This window comes from Chanos chanos, chromosome 7 (assembly GCF_902362185.1).
Source record: "Chanos chanos chromosome 7, fChaCha1.1, whole genome shotgun sequence".
Classification (NCBI taxonomy): Eukaryota; Metazoa; Chordata; class Actinopteri; order Gonorynchiformes; family Chanidae; genus Chanos; species Chanos chanos.
Genome location: NC_044501.1, coordinates 42,640,417 through 42,664,889, shown reverse-complemented (window position 1 = coordinate 42,664,889; position 24,473 = coordinate 42,640,417).

Below are 24,473 nucleotides of genomic sequence, written 5' to 3'. Positions count from 1 at the left end.
TGGTGTCATAAATGTCAGCAGTTCCTATGAGAGACAGTATGGTTATGGGTGCTCAATACATAAATGTAATTTGTACAGATGTAGATATTTATTATTGTAATAATATATGTATATACTGACCAAACTGGAGTGGCATGTATTCTGACTGAGTGTCAACTCTTCCCCCTGTCTGTCTCTGATCCTGGTGTGGAGTCGGACTGGTGCTGTTGTGTCTCTTCACTCTAGAGGGCGACAAAGATCACTAATACACTCAAAGCAGCTCTCTTTTTAAATGGCATGTTTGACAAAGAGAATGAAGAATACCTACAAGCAAATTTCAGTAGAGCAGAGACCTGCAATGGTGATGAGATTTTCATTATAGTCATTCGAGTTTACATTACATCTATTCATTTAAACTGTTATTCTTACTACAAACATATTTTTTGGATAAGAAAGTAATTAATCAGAGGGGTCAGCACATCACATTTTTTGTTTTTAAATCAGTGGCAGATATGCAATCTGAATGTATGTAAAGATGTAAATGTTTACCATCTGATCTTATGTGCCAGTAAAACAGGATCATAAGAATGATGATCACAAAGACAACACCCAGTCCCACCACCACTCCTACTGTTACAGCAGAGAATCCATCACCTGACACTGAGTCTGTTCACACACACACACACACACACACACACACACACACACACACACACACACACACACATATTAGAAATATACCAACACTACTGCAGTATCAAAACGGAGTTAGGACCAGATTAAAAAACATTATTATCTCACCTCTGACAGTGATCCAGCTTTTAGGTGACTCTCCTCTCTCTGGGTTTTTACACCAATACAGACCCTCATCTGACTTTGAAACAGTAGGGAGGGTCATCTCTCCTGTAGTCTGATTCTGGAGGATTAATCCATCTTTATAGAAATCAGCTTTGAGGTCTGAGGAGTCATTTCGATATCTACAGCCCAGAGTCAAAGTATCTCCCTCAGTAACAGAATGGACAGGACTCTCCAGGATCACATTACCACCTGTTCAGAACACAGTTACATTGAATATGGAGATACAATAATGCTTGTAATCTGAATATTAGATCTCAAATTTAAAAATATATCTGCTTTCAGGTAGAAATTATATGTGCATTGACTCATTTTAACAGATACATTTTCATCAATGTGTATCCGCAAAGATTTTGTGTCTCTCAATTTTTTACCATGTATCAGAACACTACAGAAAAATGTATTGATGCAAGACGCAAACAGATAATTTCCTATAAAGAGAATGAATAGTATTTTACTAAGGCACGCGCACAAGAAGTAACTGTTGTGACTCACTGGTCACTGTTATGTTGAGAGGATTACTGTTCCCTCCAGAGTAAGACTGACACCAGTACACTCCACTGTCTGATGACTGGAGGGAGCTGATGCTACATGTAGATCCTGTTACTGATCCCCAGTCTGATGAACAGTCTGACACCTCTCCATTATCTGTGTATCGTCTCACTGTCCATCCAGTAGAGTTACTCTGTATATCACAGCTCAGTGAGATAGAATCAGATGTAAAGTGTTGAGTTGTCTTGGGACTGATGATCAGAGAGGCTGGAGGAGACAGAGCTGACACAGACGGACAGAGTTTGAGCTAACATTTTTTCAGGCTTTGAGACCACAAACAGGTGCTGGGAGAAAATGTTAATACTCCATTATTAACAGTGCCCTTACCAGGGAGGGGAAAATGCAACCATATTAAAATAATTTTCCAAATAAGCATACTCTGCACATATAAACTCCTGTGTGTTTAAGAGCAGCAGGGCTGATAGTGTAGGAGCCTCCAGCTCCTCTGCTGCTGTCTGAGAGGAGTTCTACAGAGTTAGAATGAACCCTGGGTAACCCATCTCTGTAGGGAATGACAAGAGGAATGTCCAGCCTGTAGATGAGTCTTTAACCTAACAACAAGACTCACTGAGTCTCCTTCAGTCAGCCACATCTTTGGAGAGATGCTCATAACTTATTGAACTTTTCTGCACTGATGAATATAGACAGTTTGTTTTTTTCACAGTTGTGGTGAGCTGTGTCTTCTCGAAGATGAAAAATCTAGGCAGTTCTGGTGCTGATGGTATAATGATATATCAGTTTTATAAAACAGCATACAATAAACTGGTTAAAGTGAGACATTCTGTTATTGTGCTGTTGGAGAAAAGTAGAATGTAAGTGTTGTTACAGAGCTTTCTCTCAGAAATATCAGACCACTGCATGAGAACCAACCTCAAAAGAAAATCTAAACAAACAAGCAAAAAATTACCAATACCTAGTTTCATCAATGCAGTTCTAAACATCACTGTTATGTTGCAGTGTCAAGGACTTGAGAAAAATAATAGATTGGTGTGAATGACCTTTCCCAGACCTTACAATTAACATACTCCTTTCTGCTGTTTAACTTTTGTATAATAATAGAGTGTGTGTAATGTTACAGTGTCAGCAGACATGTCAGAGAAACAAGAATAAACCAGACTGACTACAGAAAATCCTCAGACAATCAAAACAGAGAAACGGAGAAAAAACACAAACTTCTGGATTCACCAGCGCAGAGTTACACATCAGAGATATATTATACAATCATAGATTTGAGAGAAAACATTTGGGGGAAAGATCTCTCCAAGAAATCACAACTACCAACTATGTACTCTTTTCATACAATACACTGATCATTCACCTCTTACACTGAGAAACACAGAATGACTTCTTTTTGAGGATGTGGGTCTGTCTTTTCTCTCTCCCTGACACCAGTACTGAACCTGTTCAGTTACAGCAGCTGCTCTGATGGTGAATGTGTCTCCAGTTATAGTGGAACCATTAGACTGAGACACTGCAGTCTGAGTGCTGCCTTTATACCACTTATATCTCCAGTTCCTCCCAGACTCTATCACACACTTCAGACTGACTGTCTCTCCACTGTACACAGTGGTCTCTGGTGTAACAGTGAGTGTAGCTGTAGGTAAATCTGTACAAATGGAGAGTAGAGGAAAACCCTTTTTTTAATGTATTCACTGTCAGGATTCATAATTACAATGGTACCATTTCTTTCTAAAACGTCACAGAGAACATTCTTCTCCGTTTCTTTATCACATGTCACTCAGGTTGAACAATGAGATGTACAGCAGCATTATTAAATGTTAATAATGGATAATCATATTTCAAAACCTGACATCAGTACTGATCCATTAAACACTGTACATCAAATCATACTCATGATGTTAAGGACATATGTTTCACTTTTTTTTCCTTTTTTTTTTTTACAGTCAGTTAATGATGACAAACTTTAACAGTGTAGAAATGAATATGAACAGACTCACCTGACACTGTCACTGTTACAGCATCACTCATCTGTGACTTTTGACTGAGATCTCTCTGTGCTCCTTGACAAGCATACTTATCACTCTGATCCTTAGTAGTGGCCCTGAGTGAATATTTATGATTTGTATCATAGTAAGATGTTATGGGAACACCATTCTTATAAAACTTATAAACCCACTGAGTGTTTCCTCCTCCCCCATATATGACACATCTGAGAGTGACAGTCTCTCCAATGAAGATCTCACTGCCATCAGGATCCACTATTAAAGCAGCTCTGGGTTTCTCTGCATAACACAAGCACACATCTCACTGAATGAAAAGGATGAATTTGTGTCAATAGCCAACACATACTGCAATTATTTTTTACATTTGTTTGTAAGTTTATATAGAACTTTGTGATAATACATCTGTCACAACATTCACTGATGTCCTATTACAGACTGTGAGTCTTAAATGAAGAGCAGGACTGAATCTCAGTCCTGTGAGTGAAGTTTAACACACACAGGACAAATACAGCGTAAAGTAAATAAAGACACAAATAATGTGTTCATTACCTTGGGTATGTCCAGAGTGGAGTAGAGCACACAGCACTAAAACACAGAGAAATACACAAACTCAGAGCACAGGAGTGATGGATTTCTAATTAAACCTGCCAATACATGTAGTTCACAGAGAACTTGATTATTTGTGATTAGATACCACTGAACACTGAAACACAGAGTTCATCGTCCTTATGGTTCTATGAACCCTGTTTTCTTCTTCTTCTTCTTCTTCTTCTTCTCCTGAAAAGCGTTTGGTTCTTGCTTTTAAAGTGAAGATGTTTCATTGGGTAAGATATGAACAAAACCCTAGTCTCAATTTAGCGTTTTCAGTTGTGTTACGCACTGTGCATTGTATTTGTGTGCCTTGTTTCGTTTGCGTCTCTCTCATTCTCTCTCTCCCGACAGCCCCCGCCCCCCACGTAACGATTGCTCACAAGCTTTTGTACAACTACACATAATACACATCGAGGATAATGTGTGAGATGTGTGAGAGAGAGATGTTTGATGACTGCAGACTTAAAATACACACTGAGTAAAAAAGATAAAACACATGCACTATGAGACGACATCATTCACATTCATTCTACTGGAAGAGATAACAAAATAAATTGTCACCAGTTAATTATGCGCTACAGGGTAAAATGAAACGAGCTCGTATTTCACCCCTAGAAAGACACTCGCGCGGCAGTTCCTCCTTTACAGCCAGCTTTTTAATAAAGGCCCAGTTCCACATCAACACGATTTCTTTTTAACATATTTCCTCCTTGCTTTTTCCATTCCTGTTATTTTTTTTTCTTTTCAAAAGATCCTGGCTACTACTAATGTCGTCACACAAACTTAAAGATTTTAAAGTGAGCGTACCTTATTTAACGGCATTACTAAAACGTTCAGTTCAAACATGTAAATATTAAGAAATGAAACAAAAAAATTAACATATTTAAAACAGTTTAATGTTTACATTTCTTCTAAGTATGTTGAGCATGTTTTTAAAGGGGACGACACTCGTAAACTTATGAGTACAACCAAAACCATGCATTCATCATCGGTATGTTTGCTTATAAATGAGACAGTCAGAATGCATGGACGTTTTTAACTTAAAACACGTTATTTTTCAAATACTTATTAAAATACGAGATAAGGAGAAATGCATGAGCGTACCCACAGCATAAATTTCTTCTTCCACTGGGGTGTGGCAATATAGAGGGACAAAATAAAACCATCTGCAGTTCATCACATGCCACTAGGGGGCTCTTCAACACCATTTCATTATAGAAAATGCTAAATTCCATGAAATTCACATAACTAACTAGTACTGACTAATTGCTTTATTTTCTAACTCCGTTACATTTACATTCTCAACTTGTCCTGAGCTCAGAATGATCATAAAGTTCATCAGACCCAGTGTTTAAATCATTTTCATGTCTGACACCATGTGGTCACTAACTAATACAGTGAGAGAGAGAGAGAGAGAGAGAGAGAGAGAGAGAGAGAGAGACAGAGAGATGTAGGAGAGAAACAGGGGGACATGGGGAGAGGATGTGCAATGTTTAACCTCAGATTTAATGAAACATTTATTAGTCCATATTACAATGTAAAACGGTCTCTCCTCCAATTGCTGCCTGACAAGACTATAAGTATATTTTTAATGGAAGATTCAGAGTGTTTCAAACATCAGTCTTAAATACAGTGACAGTCTTTACTGAGAAATGCTCATGAGAAAAAGGAAGAATTCTGAGAAGAGAAGAACATGTGATACTGATATTTTAACACATAGACCTTAAGACATGAGTCGAATAGACATAAGTGTGAACAGCTCAGCACAACAACATGTCTTTTTGCATGTTGTTTTATAGAGTCTCTTTGGTGACAAGAATTAAATTAATGCATTTTTCCGTGTGTTTTATTCGAAATGATTAAATTTTCCAGCTGATCATTAATGGTGTAGCAATTGTCTTCTGTCATGTACAATCAAATTGTGACATTATATTACATGTATTACCTAGTGACTTGATATTACAGTTCAGTATTAGAACCTGATAAATAAATATTTTTTTTCTTTTAATTTTATTTTATTGCTCAGTTTTTGTCTCCTCCGAGAATGTTAACTGTATCTTGTAGAGGACTGATGGTTCTAAACTGTTCTGTATATCAGACATGAACCTCTTATCATGGGTCTGTGTGAGTGTGAGAGTGTTGGTGAGGAGTGAATATGGTCATTAAACAGCTCCTCCTACACTCACTGGTCTAAACCCAGATGTGTGAAGAGCTAGAACAGAAGTCAAACCACAAACTCTCATCTCTGCCCTGCATACATATATATATATATATATGTGTGTGTGTTTGTGTGTGTGTGTGTGTGTGTGTGTGTGTGTGTGTGTGTGTCTGTTTCTGTCTTGTGCCTGCTGAGTTGAAATTCTGGTAGTTGAGTTCTCTCTTGTTTCTTTAATTATTCTTTCAATCAATCACCCACATCCACCAGACACTAAAATAAAATAAAAAAAAAAACCCTTATGTATCTGTTCATGTATAAAGAATAATTCTTTAACTTTTCTTTATTTTTTTTTTTAAATCACCTGATAGTTTACGTGTAAAAGACTGTATATAGATTAAGAGAATGAGGACAGAGAATGAGGAATCTTCTCTCATATCACTATAAACTACAGTCTGGACTGAGCATCACTAAGAACACAAGAAAAATAACATTAGTATTAACTAGAAAAGTCAAAGTAACAAGTTCAGTCCTGTCAAGCATGACTCCCTCTGTACCCCTGACCTCACATCACCAGACGTCACCCAAAAGAAACGGTCAACATGCAGTCCCTTAACCAGCACTGAACACATGCACCAGTGATCACTGATCACCATCACTGATACATGAACAATACAACACTGTCTCACTTATAAATTATAATATATTCAGTTTATGGTCAGGAGTTGGATGTGACTACATGTCTTCAAGTGAATATAGCGGTATATAAAAAGTTATGTACATGTAATGATAGTCAGCAGTTACAGTGCTGTGTCGGCGCTAGAGACTATACCCTATGGAATTTTGAACTTCCTTACTAACACGCCTGCCTCCCATGCCTGGAGTGGGATGTGACTCCATGTCATCAAGTGAACGAAGCGCCATAGAAAAGTTACATATACATGCCAGATGTATTCTCTAAAAGTAAAGTCATTATTCTACCATCAGTGAATGTATATATATATATATATATATATATATATATATATATATATATATATATATATATATATATATATATATATATATATATATATATATATATATATATATATATGTACATAACATATACATACATATACATCAATGTCAGACAGTCATATGACAGAGAAAATAAGAAAAAGATGAAAAAATAAAATAATAAGGTAATTATTCCTCTCTTACAGAGTGACATGTTTTGAAAAATAAGAAGTATAAAAAGACAATATCTACAAAGAGAGAGAGAGAGAGAGAGAGAGAGAGAGAGAGATGTATTTATCAAAGAGGAGAGAGGGGAAAGGAGAAGAGAAATGAAATGATAACAGAACAGACAGATGTTGGGTGACTGCAGAGACCTGCAAAGAGGACACATCAAATATTCATTTTAATACGTCTACATTTAGTTTTGTCAGCTGTCAGTCTTTGACATGTCAGTCTTTAACGAGGTTTGATCAGTTGTGCATCCAGTCCCCTAAACACCACTATTTTATTCAGACTTTTCTTGTCTGTTGTGGAAATGATCTCAGTCTATTTAGGCTCACGCTGAAACTCTTCATGACCACAGCAGCATTGTTGGCTGCAGGTTTTTCCTGTTTGTTTGTTTGTTTGTTTGTTTGCTTGTTTGCTTGGTTGGTTAGTATCAAAAGTAGTTTTGCCTTTTAATAACTTTTCACACATGAACAGGCAGAGAAGCAGAGAAGAAAAAGGTCTGGGACATTTTTTAACACACAGAGTGAACAGCACAGCAGCCAAAATTGACAATCCCAGATGAGGGGAATGAATAAATGCTCATATACAATGTGTGTGTGTGTGTGTGTGTGTGTGTGTGTGTGTGTATTAACAATGACACTAAAAGGACAGTTAGAGACTCATCCCACTCCTTCATTGCTACAAACCCTAAGGGCTGAAGGAGAACAGAAGTCAAACTACAAACACTGGTCTCTTCTTTATTCTCAGACATCAGCACTGTAGTAAATACTTTCCATTTACATACATTTTAACTGTGCATGGTACACTGTGTCACTTCTAGTGCATAAAATATGTGTGTGTATTCATGTTTAAGACTGATGTTGTGTTAAAGATTTAATCTGTCTATCTATCTATCTATCTATCTATCTATCTATCTATCTATCTATCTATCTATCTATCTATCGATGCTGCTGCTGGGCTAATGTGCTGACAATATCGACATTAACAAATGAAAATGTCATTTCTCCACTCTGAGCATTTCTGTGTAATTTAAAACGTATCAGAAGATGGTAAGCATGGTACACATCTGTGGTTATCACAATTTTGGTGTAGCAAACCCCGAGCTTCAGTGAGCTATGAAGTGAACTATGTGCTGATAATTATATGCTTACATTCATTGTGTTTCAAGTCAGTATTGACAAATAAACTTATTAGCATATTCAAAATAGGTTATGACTCTTCAAGAGTCAAACCAGTCAAGTTGTGTAAAGACAGAAAAAGTCATGAACAAATAAATAAGTCACAAAAATAGTGCAAATAATAATACAAATAATGCAAATAATGTCTTTAATCTCTTGGTGGGTAAGGCTACTTAGAATACAATAGCTACAGTTTTAATTTTGCAGACGAACTTTTTAAAATGTATTCATTTATTTATTTGTTTTAGCATTTCAACTCAATTTTGGTGTAAAACCTTTTATGAACAAGAAATTCTGCCTACCGGGACTTGTGTTTTAGATTTCAAGTTAAGTTCTACAATGTTTTTTTTGGCATGAAAACTAAAGAAAGTGAAGTGCTCGAAAAACAAATTATATTTGATTAAAGCGAAAGAAAGAAAACATTTGAATAAATCACACGACTAGTTTGAAAGTTTTTAGACGGAAACTCACATTACAGGAGATTTTGACACGAAGGCCAATTGTTTGCCTTTTTGGCCAACCATGTTTCTTGATTTTAAATAGACGTGGATTTTAGACTTGATCACAACTTAATATTTTCACAGCTTCATTTTTACAATATGTTTGAAAATCCGTTCATTTTGGAAATTTTGAAAGTGTATTATAAGCTCTTCCTGTAATCTCACATTTAGATCACACTTCTGCAGAAATGTCGAGAAGGTTGATATGGTAGAGACAGTTGGGCCCTATATAGTTGTAAATATTGTTTAAATATTATCTATCTATCTATCTATCTATCTATCTATCTATCTATCTATCTATCTATCTATCTATCTATCTATCTATCTATCTCTCTATCTATCTATCTATCTATCTGTCTATCTATCTATCTATCTATCCATCTGTCTGTCTGTCTGCCTGCCTGCCTAGCTATGTATCTATCTATTCTTATTATAAATCAAAAACTATTTGCACATTTCTAATAGCAGGTCAGAACTGAACATTTGTAGTGTGGAAATGTAATTTTTGTTCGGCTGGTTATTTTCTGCTTGTTTGTTGGGGAGCACTCTCAAAAAGCCTGTGCATCGTAACACTGTCACCTATTAACACTGAGGCTGTGATACCGTCGCCATGTTAATACTGTAAATATGAAAAGATCTGCATGTTTAGCATGCAAAGTTATGTTTTTTTTTTTTATCTTTTTTGTTTTTCTTTTTTATTTTGCCTGGTTTTTTATTGTTTCTTCATGCCCTATCAAAGCGTATCTTTAAGATCAAGATGAGGTTTTATGAAATATCAACTTTAGATATTCTAATATTTTGTTAATAAGTTATTATCTTGTTAATGTTCATTGTAATTGTCATACACTTTTCTGAGAGCATTAAATACAGACCAGGACAAAGGACCAGTTAACACCTCCACCCACCTACATGAGGCAGAAGCAGGAGAGAAGCCAAACCACAAACAGTCATTTCAGCTCTTTTCTCAGACATCACACACAAGACCACTGTGGTTGGAAACATTAGAGGTTGCTTTCAAGTGCATTTCTCAACTATGCATGCTGCATCAAGTTATTCTGATGCTCTGGTGTGTGTGTGTGTGTGTGTGTGTGTGTGTGTGTGTGTGTGTGTGTGTGTGTGTGAGTGTGTGTGTGTGTGTGTGCACGTGTGTGTGTGTGTGCACGTGTGCACGTGTGTGTATGTGTGAGTGTGTGTGTGTGTGTGTGTGTGTGTGTGCATGTGGGTGGGTGGGTGTTCATATATTTGTGCATTGTCAATCTAATGCTTTTCAAAGACCTACTGAGCTGAAATGTCCTTTCTTCTTTTGAGTGCTAGAAATTTCCATTGCCCCTCTCAGTATCTCTCTTAAAGACCAGTAAATCAGTAAAATTTGGTAAAATTGAGCCTGGAGCCCTCTTATATGTAGCATAGATTGTACTATTGTAGAATAGTTCGAGGTTTTATTAAACTGAGTTAAACTGCTGCTTTCTCAGGACATCAACTTCTAAGAATTATTTTCCAAGAAATGTTGTCACTTAGAAATGAAAGATGTGAAAATGAGAGAGAGAGAAGGAGATTACTTACAGAGCAGTGCATATAGTGGACTGAGCTCCATGCTGTGTGAGTGAGAGATTGTCTTATGTGCAGTGTGTATTATAAGCTCTTCCTGTAATCTCACATTTAGATCACACTTCTGCAGAAATGTCGAGAAGGTTGATGTGGTTGAGACAGTTGGGCCCTATATAGTTGTAAATATTGTCTAAATATTATCTATCTATCTATCTATCTATCTATCTATCTATCTATCTATCTATCTATCTATCTATCGATCTATCGATCTATCTATCTATCCGTCTGTCTGTCTGTCTGTCTGCCTGCCTATGTATCTATCTATTCTTATTATAAATCAAATACTATTTGCACATTTCTAACAGCAGGTCAGAACTGAACATTTGTAGTGTGGAAATGTAATTTTTGTTTGGCTAGTTATTTTCTGCTTGTTTGTTGGGGGGCATTCTCAAAAAGCCTGTGCATCGTAACACTGTCACCTATTAACACTGAAGCTGTGATACTGCTGCCATGTTAATACTGTAAATATGAAAGATCTGCATGTTTAGCATGCAAAGTTATGTTTTTATTTTTTTTTTATTTTTTGTTTTTCTTTTTTGTTTTGCCTGTTTTTTTTATTGTTTCTTCATACCCTATCAAAGCGTATCTTTTAGATCAAGATGAAGTTTTATGGATTATCAATTTTAGATATTCTAATATTTTGTAATAAGTAACTATCTTGTTAATGTTCATTGTAATTGTCATACACTTTTCTGAGAGCTTTAAATACAGACCAGGACAAAGGACCAGTTAAAACCTCCACCCACCAACATGAGGCAGAAGCAGAAGAGAAGCCAAACCACAAACAGACATTTCAGCTCTTTGCTCAGACATCACACACAAGACCACTGTGGTTGGAAACAGTAGAGGGTGCTTTAAAGTGCAGTTCTCAGCTGTGCATGCTGCATCGAGTTATTCTGGTGCTCTGGTGTGTGTGTGTGTGTGTGTGTGTGTGTGTGTGTGTGTGTGTGTGTGTGCGCGTCTTAGTGTGTGTGTGTGAGTATGGGGATGGGTGTTTACATATTTGTGCATTTGTAACCAAAGCTTTTCAAAGACTTACTGTGTGAACATGTCCTCTCTTCCTCCGAGTGCTAGAAAATTCCATTGTTTCTCTCTGCTCACTGGTATCGCCCATTGTGGCCAACCTGTAATTAGTATCTACAAACCAAGTCCAGTTGCCCTAAACCTAACCCCTTCTTGGATAATAATGAAAGAAGTGTGTGACTAAACACTCGATTAAAATGAAATGTTATCTTATTTCAAGGCATTTCACTTGTGAAGGAAAAAAAAAAAATTTCCATTGATGTAAAGTAGCACGGAGCCAGGGAGAAAGGAGGGGTGTGTATGTGAAATATGTAAAAACTTAAAGGAAAGACCCAGGCAGAAAGGGAGAGCACCATGGAAGTCAGAAGGACAATAAAACCCAGAACGGCCGGAGAAGAAGAGGAAGAAGAAAAGGGGGGGAAAGGGAGGGAGACAGACGGGGAGCTTTTTGAGAACTGTGGTCAACAAGAACCAAATACAGGGTTCCACATGTCTTATACATCACTGTCACTGTAGGGGAAACAGTCCTACTTCAGCCTTTACTGTATCATCAAACACACAACACAATTTATTTCATGTACCAGAACTTTTGACTGTCAAAACCTTATCAGAATAAGGTCACTAGGGCAGACGCTCAGCTCACACAATGTTATTTCGTACTATGTCTCCCTCTCCTGGACTCAAATTGAAGTTTAGATGGGCTTCGATTCACGATTTACAATTTGGCATTTAGCAGACACTTTTATACTAAAGCAACTTAGTGTTCATGAATCAACTAGTGTTTCACAATTACTCAATCTCCTAGTCCAGTTGTAGATGCAGGTCTTGTCATCAGATGTATAGCACAGTAGATACACCATAGGGCCAAATGCAGTGATACCAGAAACTCATAAAACTGTGTTTCAGAAAGCTAGATTGGAATGTTCTGTATTGTCAAATTCCTCTTTGACAGAAATTAAAAACAGTAAAAGAATTGATGGTAAAAGTAGTTGTTTTTTTTGTTTGTTTGTTTGTTTGTTTGTTTTGTTTGTTTTTTACCTTTAAAACAAAAGATGCCTAGTTCCATAACAATGAACATCAAAGCGATATTTATCATTACAATTTTTGCTATGAGTGAAAGAAACGGATTTTTAGATAAGATACCACAAAGAGATCTAAAAGACTCAAATAAATACATTGTTGCAGCAACGGTTATGTATACATGGATTAATTACAGAGAGAGACAGAGAGAGAGAGAGACAGAGAGAGAGAGAGAGAGAGAGAGAGAGAGAGACCGAGACAGAAAGAGAGAGAGAGAGACAGAGAGAGAGAGACAGAGAGAGAGAGAGAGACAGAGACAGAGAGAAGTGGAGGTAGGTGAAGACTCTTTGCTGGTAGCAGAGGTCCTAGTTTTCTATAGACTATAAATATGTTTTTAACAGAAGTTTCTCTCACTCATTAGCTCTAAATGCAGTGACAGTCTTTACTGAGACTTGAGAAAGAGGAAGTATTAAGAGATAAGGAGGCTACTTGTCACTGACGTGCACAAGTGCGACCAACATATCACACACACCAATCTATTTATATGTTCATTTACAGAGTGTCTCTTTGACTATGGTCATGGGATTCAGTAGTTTTTATTTTTTGATTATTTCATGTTGATTAAGACAAAATTTCAATCACAAATACACTCTATTCACCTTTTTTTACTTTGTTCCCCTCTCTCTCTCTCTCTCTCTCTCTCTCTCTCTCACACGCGCACACACACACACACACACAGAGACACAATATATGTATCTATGTAACATTCATTCATAACTTGATACTAAAATTGATGACTTAAGTCTTGTTTATTCATCTACTTTTCTATTCAGTTTTAAAACTGCTGATCACATCACACATCACACATAAACCTGATGACATGGGTCGGTGTGAGTGTGAGAATGCTGGTTAGGAGTGTATATGGTCATTAAACAGCTCCTCCTACACTCACTGATCTAAATCCATATGTGTGAAGAGCTAGAACAGAATTCAAACCACAAACGCTCATCTCTGCTCTGCTGTCAGGCATGAAGCATCATGTGTGAGGCTTTTAGAGATCTTGTTGTAGTATATTTCTTCATTAACTGTGTACACTGTGTATCTATTCACCTTTTTTTACTTTGTTCCCCTCTCTCTCTCTCTCTCTCTCTCTCTCGCTCTCTCTCTCTCTCTCTCTCTCCCCCTCCCTCCCTCCCTCCCTCCCTCTCTCTTTCCTTTCCTGTGTATGTGTGTGTGTGTGTGTGTGTGTGTGTGTGTGTTCATGCACTTGAATCTATTACTGTCTCTGGCCTGTTATGCTGACATGCCACAGCTTTGGTCAAATGGTAGTTTGGGTTCTTTTTAATGTTTCTTTTAATTATTTTATTAATCACCTGAAGCTACCGGTAATGATTCTATCAATTACACATCCACTACCAATGAATAAAAAGAAAAAGAATCTTAAGCACACATTCACTTTAAACGATTCATTGGCATTGCTCTATATTTTATTCTATAGTCATCTGATAGTTAGAGTATCAAAGACTGTATATAGATCAGGAGAATGAGGACAGAATGAAGAATCTTCTCTCATATCACTATAAATTACAGTCTGGATTGCGCATCACTAAGAACACTAGAAAAATGACATTTATTTACTAGAAGAGTCAAAGTAACAAGTTCACCTCTGTCAACTGTGACTCCCTCTGTACCCCTGACCTCACATCACCAGACGTTACATCTTTACCCTCAACCAATCAGAGTTCACCCAAAAGAAACAGTCAACATGCAGTTCCTTTGTCAGCACTGAACACATGCACCAATTAAAATACATACAGATTATAAACAGTTCTGTTTTACAACACCACACACATAAGATCACGTTGTGAGCCAATGTTTTCTCACTAGATGGTTTTCAGTTATAAAGAAATTCAGTTCAGACATTTCCTGATCAATATGATGAGGATGAATTGTACAGCGTTTTAATGTAAATAATGTAAAGATATGAATGTCACTTTCTTGACAGCACCATTTAATTTTTTGATTATTTAAGTGAGAAAAAAGGAGAAACTGAGTGTTTGATATATTCTGATAAACTCTGGGTTAGAGGAAGTGAATAAACTGTTCTATCATTTGTTCAAAGAAGACATGAGACACTGAGGAGCTTAAATATCCCACTGACAAATTCTCTCACTGATATATAGACAATGCAACTGTAACGAGATCACCAGGTAGCCGGACGCAAGTGCAGAGTTGGATGAAATTTTAATCCAAAAACAAGCGAGTACACGAATCTCAAACAAGACAGAAGACGAACGGGTTACAACACAGAATAATACTGATGGTATCAAAAACAGAAGCTAGATGCTCAGAGTACACATATGGTGCGTGTAGACTTCGCAAAGAAAGAGTGAAACAGGGAGCTTAATAAAGAGGGGGAAATCAGGGAAAACAAAAGTGAAAACAGGTGTAGGTGATGAAGGGACAAGCCGATGATTAGTAAACCGGCGACGCCGATCGCTGAATGGCTGGAGTCGGTGCGGGAGGAGACGAGGTCGTTACAGTACCCCCCCCTTGAGGCACGGCTCCAGCCGTGTGACGTCGCCGGACAGGGGGACGTCCCCGAGGGCGAGGGGCTGGGCGATCAGGGTGGTTGCGATGAAAATCAGTGATGAGATTGGGATCCAGGATGTCAGAAACGGGGACCCAGCATCGCTCCTCGGGACCGTACCCCTCCCAGTCCACCAAATACTGCATGCGGCCCTGACGACGTCTGGAGTCCAGGAGAGCGCGCACCGAGTACGCTGGTGAGCCGTCTATCTCCAATGTGGGAGGTGGAGCATCCCGCGGGGCCGCATCAGCCAGTGGACCGGGAATCATCGGCCTGAGGAGAGAGACATGGAAGGTGGGTGAGATTTTATAATTTGAGGGTAATTGTAATGTATAGCTCACTGGGTTGACCCTCCGGAGGACTTTAAACGGCCCCACAAACCGCGGGCTGAGTTTACGGCAAGGCAGGCGGAGCTTGATGTCGCGGGTAGAGAGCCAGACTCTGTCACCAGGATGGAAAACTGGGGGGTCCCTGCGGTGGCGATCTGCTTGCAACTTTTGTCGGCGGACGGCTCTCTGGAGATGTACATGGGCCATTTGCCAAACTCTTTCCGCCCGCCGAAACCAGTCATCCACCGCAGGAGCCTCAGTCTGGCTCGGATTCCAGGGACACAAGGGAGGTTGATATCCTAGCACGCACTGAAAGGGAGTTAAACCAGTAGAAGAATGACGCAGAGAATTCTGAGCGTATTCCGCCCAGGGTAGGAACTGAGACCAGTCGTGCTGACGACTGTAGCAGTAGCTACGGAGGAACCTCCCCAGGTCCTGGATGGTCCGCTCTGCCTGGCCATTAGACTCCGGGTGGTAGCCCGATGTGAGGTTAACCGTGACTCCCAGTCTCTCCATGAAAGCCTTCCACACCCGAGAGGTAAACTGGGGGCCACGGTCAGAGAGAATTTCCTCCGGAAGGCCAAAACAACGGAAGATGTGGTGGAACATGGCATCCGCAACCTGGAGAGCAGAGGGGAGAGAAGCAAAGGGAATTAGGCGGCAAGCTTTGGAAAACCGATCTACCACTACCAAGACCGTGGTGTTTCCGTTGGATTGAGGTAGATCTGTAATGAAATCTATTGAAATGTGAGACCACGGTCTCTGTGGAATCGGCAGTGGGAGGAGTTTTCCGGCTGGGACTTCTCGTGGGGTCTTGGTAATGGCGCAAACAGAACATGATCTTACATACCGCCTCACGTCAGAGGCCAAGGTGGGCCACCAAAACTTGTTAGAAATGAGCTGGGTGGTTCGAGTTATTCCAGGGTGACCGGAAGACAGAGAGGTGTGGGCCCAGATGATGATCCTCTTGCGGAGCGTCGTGGGGACAAAGGTTTTATCCACGGGTCGGTTGGGAGGCGCAGGTTCCCTCTCAAGACCCCTTCGGATGTCCTCTTCTATATTCCACAGTATGGGTGCGACAATCAGCGAGGGGGCCAAGATGGTCTTGTCCTCCAAGGAGACTGTGTTCGACCCGTGGAGACGCGAGAGGGCGTCTGCTTTGCGATTCTTTGTCCCTGGGCGAAAGGTGATAGTAAAATTGAACCGGGAGAAAAAAAGGGCCCACCTGGCTTGACGTGGATTGAGCCGCTTTGCTCCTCTAATGTACTCCAGGTTGCGGTGATCGGTTAGCACGAGGAATGGTTCCTGAGACCCCTCTAGCCAATGTCTCCACTCCTCTAGTGCCAACTTCACCGCCAACAGCTCACGGTTGCCCACGTCATAGTTCCTCTCGGCTGGGGATAACTTCCTGGAAAAGAATGCACACGGAAACAGTTTAGCTGGCTCACCATGGCGTTGCGAGAGCACCGCCCCCACACCGGTGTCAGAGGCATCCACTTCCACGACGAACTGCCTCTGGGGGTCAGGCATTTTCAGGATGGGTGCTGTAGTGAACCGCTTCTTTAACTGACAGAAAGCCGAACTGGCGGAATCCGTCCAACGGAGACGATTAGGATGTCCTTGCAGAAGAGCCGAGAGGGGGGCAGCCACTGAGCTGAAGTTTCGAATGAAGCGGCGGTAGAAGTTGGCAAAGCCCAGAAAACGCTGGAGCTCCTTCACCGTAGTGGGTTCTGGCCAGGATGTCACCGCACTGATCTTATCCTTCTCCATTCTCACCCCCTCTGGACCGATCACGTATCCCAAGAAGGAGACGGTGGTTTGGTGGAACCTGCACTTCTCTGCCTTTACATAGAGGTGATGTTGGAGGAGGCGGGACAGCACTCGACGGACGTGTGAAACGTGTTCGGAGAGAGTGGCAGAATGGATCAGAATGTCGTCAATGTAAGCTATGACGAATCTCCCCAACATGTCCCGCAGCACGTCGTTAATCATGGCCTGAAAGACAGAGGGTGCATTAACCAAACCAAAAGGCATCACCATATATTCATAATGGCCAGAGGTTGTACTGAACGCGGTTTTCCACTCATCTCCTTCTCGGATGCGGATGAGGTTGTAAGCGCTTCGGAGATCCAATTTAGTGAAAAACTGGGACCCCCGAAGCTGTTCGATGGCTGACGGCACCAGAGGGAGCGGATACCGGTACTTCACCGTGACGGAATTTAGACTCCTGTAGTCGATGCAGGGACGGAGACCTCCATCCTTCTTCTCAACAAAGAAGAAGCCTGCAGAGGCTGGTGAGGTTGAAGGACGGATAAATCCCTGCTGTAAGGCCTCCTCGATGTACTCCTCCATAGCTTGGGTTTCTTTCACGGAGAGAGGATACACACGACCACGGGGCGGTGAAGTACCGGCTAGGAGGTCGATGGCACAATCCCACGAGCGATGAGGAGGGAGACAGGTGGCATTGGTTTTACTGAATACTTCCCTCAGGTCTTGGTATTGGTGAGGGATCTCAGGAGGTGTGGTTATTGGGGGACTCTCCACTGAGGTGGCGGCACAGATGAGCGGAAGACACCGATGTCGGCACACGGGAGACCAGGCGATGATTTCTTTCTCGGACCAGGAAATGTGGGGGTTGTGCTTTTGTAGCCAGGGGAGTCCGAGGATGAGTGGATGGGTTGATGACTGGAGCACCAAAAGAGCGATGTCCTCCTGGTGGAGAGCCCCCACGGTGAGGGTGATCAGGTCGGTGGCGTGGGTAACCGTCCCGCTGCCCAGAGGACGGCCATCCAAGGAATGCACTGGAATCGGGTCAGGAAGAAGACGGAGGGGAAGATGAAGAGCCCGGGCCATGGAGTGACTGATGAAATTCCCCGCTGCCCCGGAGTCTAGCAGGGCTGTAAGTGGAGAGACCAAGGAATCACCGCAGCGCACTGTTACAGGAATTAAGAAGGGTCTGGCAGATAAAGTGAAACAGGAGGCGCTTACCTTGTGCTGGGGGGTCATTTCCCGAGTGAGCGCCTCTCTCCTAGCTCCTCGAGAGGGAGCAGGGCGGACAGGACAGCTCGACAACAGGTGACCCCCCGCTCCACAGTACAGACACAGCCCCTGCTCGATGCGGCGACGGCGTTCGCAGGCGGACAGATGTGCGGCTCCAATCTCCATGGGCTCGGGCTCGGGGTCTGGACCAGACGGGATGGGCAACCTGGTGACTGGGGACAGACGACGACGTTCCTGCAGCTGACGGTCGAGGCGAATGGAGAGGGCGATGAGTGCATCCAGACTAAGGCTCTCCCCCCGACAGGCCAGTTCCATCTGGAGATCGTCTCTTAGTCCCCGTCGGTAGATGGAACAAAGAGCTGGTTCATTCCAGCCACTGGCTGCCGCAGCGATGCGAAAGGACAGCGAGTAGTCAGCAGCAGAACTAGTGCCCTGGGTGATCCGAAGCAGGCGCTCACCAACCTCACTCCCCTCCTCAGGATGATCAAACACAGCACGGAAGTGTTCCACGAAGCGGGTATAGGAGGAAACTTCCACTCCTCTTCGGTCGTAGACAGCTGTCGCCCACCGCCGAGCTCTTCCCGTGAGGAGGTTAATTAGGGTGGCGATCTTTGTGGAGTCTGTAAAGGAGGTATGTTGGTCGAAAAACAGCTGGCATTGTGTTAGGAAGCCATGGCATTCAGAGGGGGAACCATCGTATTGTTGGGGGAGCTTAACCGGGGAATCTTGGTAACGGAGGTGCTCAGCTGGCGGCGCAGGAGGAGGAGCAGGAGCTGGGGGAGGTCGAGGCAGCGAGACAGTCAAACGTTCCACATGACGGGCTAGATCACCCAGGGCGCTGCGAAGGTGGAACAGCTCACGCTGTTGATCTGCCACCAACTGGGCCAGGGCTGGATTCGGCGGGGACGCGCCGGGGGGGCTGGATCATCTTCCATGGGAAGGGGAATTTCTGCTGCGTCCATGGGAAGGCGAAGTCTTCTGTAACGAGATCACCAGGTAGCCGGACGCAAGTGCAGAGTTGGATGAGATTTTAATCAAAAAACAAGCGAGTACACGAATCTCAAACAAGACAGAAGACGAACGGGTTACAACACAGAATAATACTGATGGTATCAAAAACAGATTCAAGATGCTCAGAGTACACATATGGTGCGTGTAGACTTCGCAAAGAAAGAGTGAAACAGGGAGCTTAATAAAGAGGGGGAAATCAGGGAAAACAAAAGTGAAAACAGGTGTAGGTGATGAAGGGACAAGCCGATGATTAGTAAACCGGCGACGCCGATCGCTGAATGGCTGGAGTCGGTGCGGGAGGAGACGAGGTCGTTACACAGAGCCTTGTTGTATTTAGACTGTCCTGTTTATCTGATTCTCTCGCCTGTTCATTTACATTTCACCTCTTGGATTTTCTACGACATTCTTTGTGCCTCCGACTGAACTGGTGACTGGATTTATGTATGTTTCTGGACAATCCTTTTATTTTTAAACTCTGCAACTAGATCAAATCATGATTGGTGTTTGGTGACACAGTTAACCTCTGTGCTGAAAAAAGCACACAGTTTCCATGTTGAAATCATTCACTCAAAGTTTCATTAATCTACAGTTAGCTCTGGTCACTTAATAGCCTGTTTCATTCATTTCACTGTGTATATTGATGCATGTATTGACTTTATTCTGATACTAGAGTAAATGAAGAAAGACTGATGATGTATCAGAGATGATCACTCACCTGTCACATTGAGAGTCACACTATTACTCCAGTCAGAGCCATCACCATTATGTAGATGCGCTATACATGCATAAGTGCCACTGTGAGATGTTTCTACAGGACTGATTACATATGCATTATGATCTGTTCTGTAGTATGTATCTTGATCTTTAAGCCAGTCAATGCAATATATTTGTCTTCCAGGAATTTCACATCTGAGTGTCACAGTCTCTCCGCTGAATATCGGAGTCCATTTGGAATGAAGACTCAGAGAAGGTTTGAGATTTCCTGCAGGAATCAGATAAAATGACATACTGGGTCTTAAACTACACGAACACACACAAAACTCAAAATAGCACAGATGCAAAAGGCAACCAATTAACTTACCACACAACATACAGTTTCATTATACAATCATTAAACTATGACACTGTGTCTCACAGTACAGAGTGCATTACTGAGCCTCAATCTAACCACATAGTCCGTAATGTGAAAAAATCATACATAGAAGAAAAAGACATGGAGATTTCAGCAAAGTCATAACCTTTTTATTACCTTGAGTTTGTCCAAAGTGGAAGAGTGGACTCAGCACTAAAACACAGACAGAGACACTTAGAACACAGCAGATACATTTGATCTTTAACCACATTGTCTTACCTCTATATGATACTGATTAAATTCATTATAACTGAGTCCTTACACTAATATTATTTGAAATTAGCATCTGTTGTATGACAATTATATGTTATTTTGTTTCTTTCGTTCTTTCTTTCCTTTTTTCTTTCTCTCTTTCTTTCTTTCATTCTTTTCTGACCAGTGAAATTAGTGTGTGTGAGAAAATGCACTCTGTATATGTGTGTTGCGAAGAATGAACATGATTAGCGTGGAATGAAGCCAATTCATCATCCTATCTCTTTTGATGCTTTATTTAAACAAACTCAATATATCCTGAATATGGTTTCCTCTCCAGTTATGGCATTAATCCCTAATCTATCTCTGTTCATTTATGTATGAACATTTAGCAGCAGTCTATTCAATCCTGTTTATAGAAATCTATTTCATTCAGAATCAGACGGCACAAGATCAGCCACTTTTCTCCAACATTTCATCATCAGCATTTATGACATTTCTCTCAAAATTAATAATAAAATTTAATAAAACTATAATCACAGTATTTATCCACTGAGTTTCTCAAAACTCATCTGCAGTTTGTTAAGAGCAGCACTGGTCACTAATAAAATGAGGGTTATTTTAGAAACACAATATCAGACACAGGTCAACACTTGTATAAGAATCCCCTAAATGAAGAATGAAATACAACAACAGTTCAGAGACTCAGAGAAAAGTAAACCTATGAACACTCCCACTGTTAAATTCATGTTATACTTCCATGTCCACTGGCATGACACACACACACACAAACACATATACACACACACACACACACACACACACACACACACACACAGACACACATTCTTAATATACTAGTTTAAAACCTGTTTAAGAATCCCCCAACTGTTAGTTAATGTTAATGTATGTAACTACATACATTAATTACATCTTTAACTTCTCCCTCTACAAAGAATTTTTCAGTCCTGTTCCATTCTCAGACAGTGATATCACTGATAAAATGACATAGAGAGATCATTCTCACAGAGCAGTACATGTAGTGGACTCAGTTCCATGCTCTATGAGAGAGAGACTGTTTGATCTACAGTGTGTGTTATGACCTCATATATATTCTCACATTTAGATCACACCTCTACAGAGACACTCAGTGATGATAAGTTTGAAATGAAAGTATCTCTTACAGATCTCCAGCATCTCCCCCTACAGACAAAGACTTTGTATTTCTTATTCCTTGTTCCATTTTTTTATCTTTTAATCTTTCAGTAAAACTTATGTTACTAAATGTGGAAACAGTGGGGTGTTTCAGATGACGAATAAGCCAGCAGAAGTGAACTTTAAAGAATCTTTATGAAAAACTCTGAAACAGACCTATGTCTGTGTGTCAATTATGCGTTTCAACACATTTGTCTAGTTGTTGATGTTGTTATTACACTACATCATGCGTCACCATTTAATGAAATGGCTGAAATGCATTCAGACCAAATCATTCCCAAAGCCTTTATCATCAGTACTTTGTCAAACAAAATCAATAAATTAATTAATTAACTAAAAATAACTGTGCAAATCTACTTTGGTGAATGGATGAGCAGTTATGATAGAAAAAGATGAAAAAAGGAGAAAGGAATGGAGCAGTGAGAGAGAGAGAGAGAGAGAGAGAGAGAGAGAGCGAGAGAGAGATGAAGGTTCTTAGTTGGTTCTTAGAGGTAATTATTTTCTGTTAACTTTAAATACATTTCATAGAGGGTAGTTTTATTCATCAGCTGTAAATACAGTGACAGTTCTTACTGGGAAATGAGAAAGAGGAAGCATTCAGAGAAAAGGCGTCTATGTGTTGCATGCTGACTTTTAAAAGTGTGAACAACCCAGCCCACAAACCAATCTATTTATATGTTTATTTACTGTGTGCCTCTTTGATTATGGCTAAGAAATTCAGTTGTTGTAATATATTTGCTTATTTTCCTTTGACTTAGACAAAATTCCAATCACAGACACATACACACACACCTACACACACACACAACTGCACACACACACACACACACACACACACACACACACACAAACACACACGTTTGTATTCACATCTAAATGGGAAATTCCCATTAATCCCCAGTTTCATGTAACTAAAGAATACTAACCTATCCCTAACCCTCACCCTCACCCTAACCTTAACTCTAACCAAAGAAATGGTTTGAGGTTTTTTGGTCTACTAAGAACAACAATATACTTTAGAAAAACTTTATTCACTTCGTTGAGAACAGCATTTTGAGTTCCCACACTGTGAGTGTGCAGTCGGGTCGCGACCCCCTGTAAGCTAACTTTACCTAACACACACACACACACACACACACACACACACACGCTCTATGACTAGACCATTCTCTAACAAACTTGATACTGAAATTCACAGCTAAAGTCTCATTTATTCATCTACCTGTTAAATAGATCATCTTTTCAATGGCCTCTGAGAATTGTAAGTGAAGCCTGCAGCAGACTGGTGTTAAACTGCTGTTCACATCACACATGAACATGGCGTCTTGAGTCTGTGTGAGTGTGAACATGTTGGTGAGTTTTGCAAACGGTCATTAAACAGCCCCTCCTACACTCACTGGACTAAAACCACATGTATGAGGAACTAGTACAGAAGTCAAACCACAAACTCTCATCTCTGCTCTGCTGTCAGTCATCATCATGCACCATGTGTGCTGGTGTTTTTAGAGGCCCTGTTCTAGCATGAGCATTAACTGTGGTGTTGATTCTTTTTTTTTTTTTTTTTTTTTTACGTTTCAGTGCAGCCATTTCCTTATCAATACGACACAGATGAATTGTACAGTGTTTTAATGTAAATAATGTAAAGACGAGAACATGTAACTTTCTCCCTTAAAATGTCTTACTCCACCATGTGATCTATTCCTTATCTGAGTGAGAAATGTTGTCCGATATGTTGTGATAAACTCTGCGTTAGAGGAAGTGATGAGACACTGAGGACCTTAAATCTCCCACTGACAAACTCTCTCACTGGTACATAGACAATACAACACTCTGACTGCAACAAGACTTATCACTGAAATTTTGTTCAGTTTATGGCTATGGATTGGATTTGACTACATGTGTTCAAGTGAAAACAGCAGTATGAAAAAGTCAAATATAATGACAGAGGTTGTTTTCTTAAAAGAGAATGATATAAGTGAGAATAAATACGGCAATAATTAAGAAAAAGAGAAAGATTGTCACTTACAGAGCAGCACATGTAGTGGACTGAGCTCCATGCTGTGAGAGTTAGAAACTGTCTGATGTGAAAAGTGTGTTTTAATCTCTTCCTGTATTTGAGACCTCTTCCTCAATTCAAAGAGAGAGCGACAGAGAGAGGGAGGGAGAGAGAGAGAGAGAGAGAGAGAGAGAGAGAGAGAGAGAGAGAGAGAGAGAGAGTTAGTGCCAGTTCACACCCCTTTACTGGTAAAAACCAACATGGCTGACCTACAACAGAAACCAAACCTCAAACTCTCATGTTCACCCTGTTCTCATGTATAAGATGCATAAATGATGTGGTTTGGGAGTTTTAGT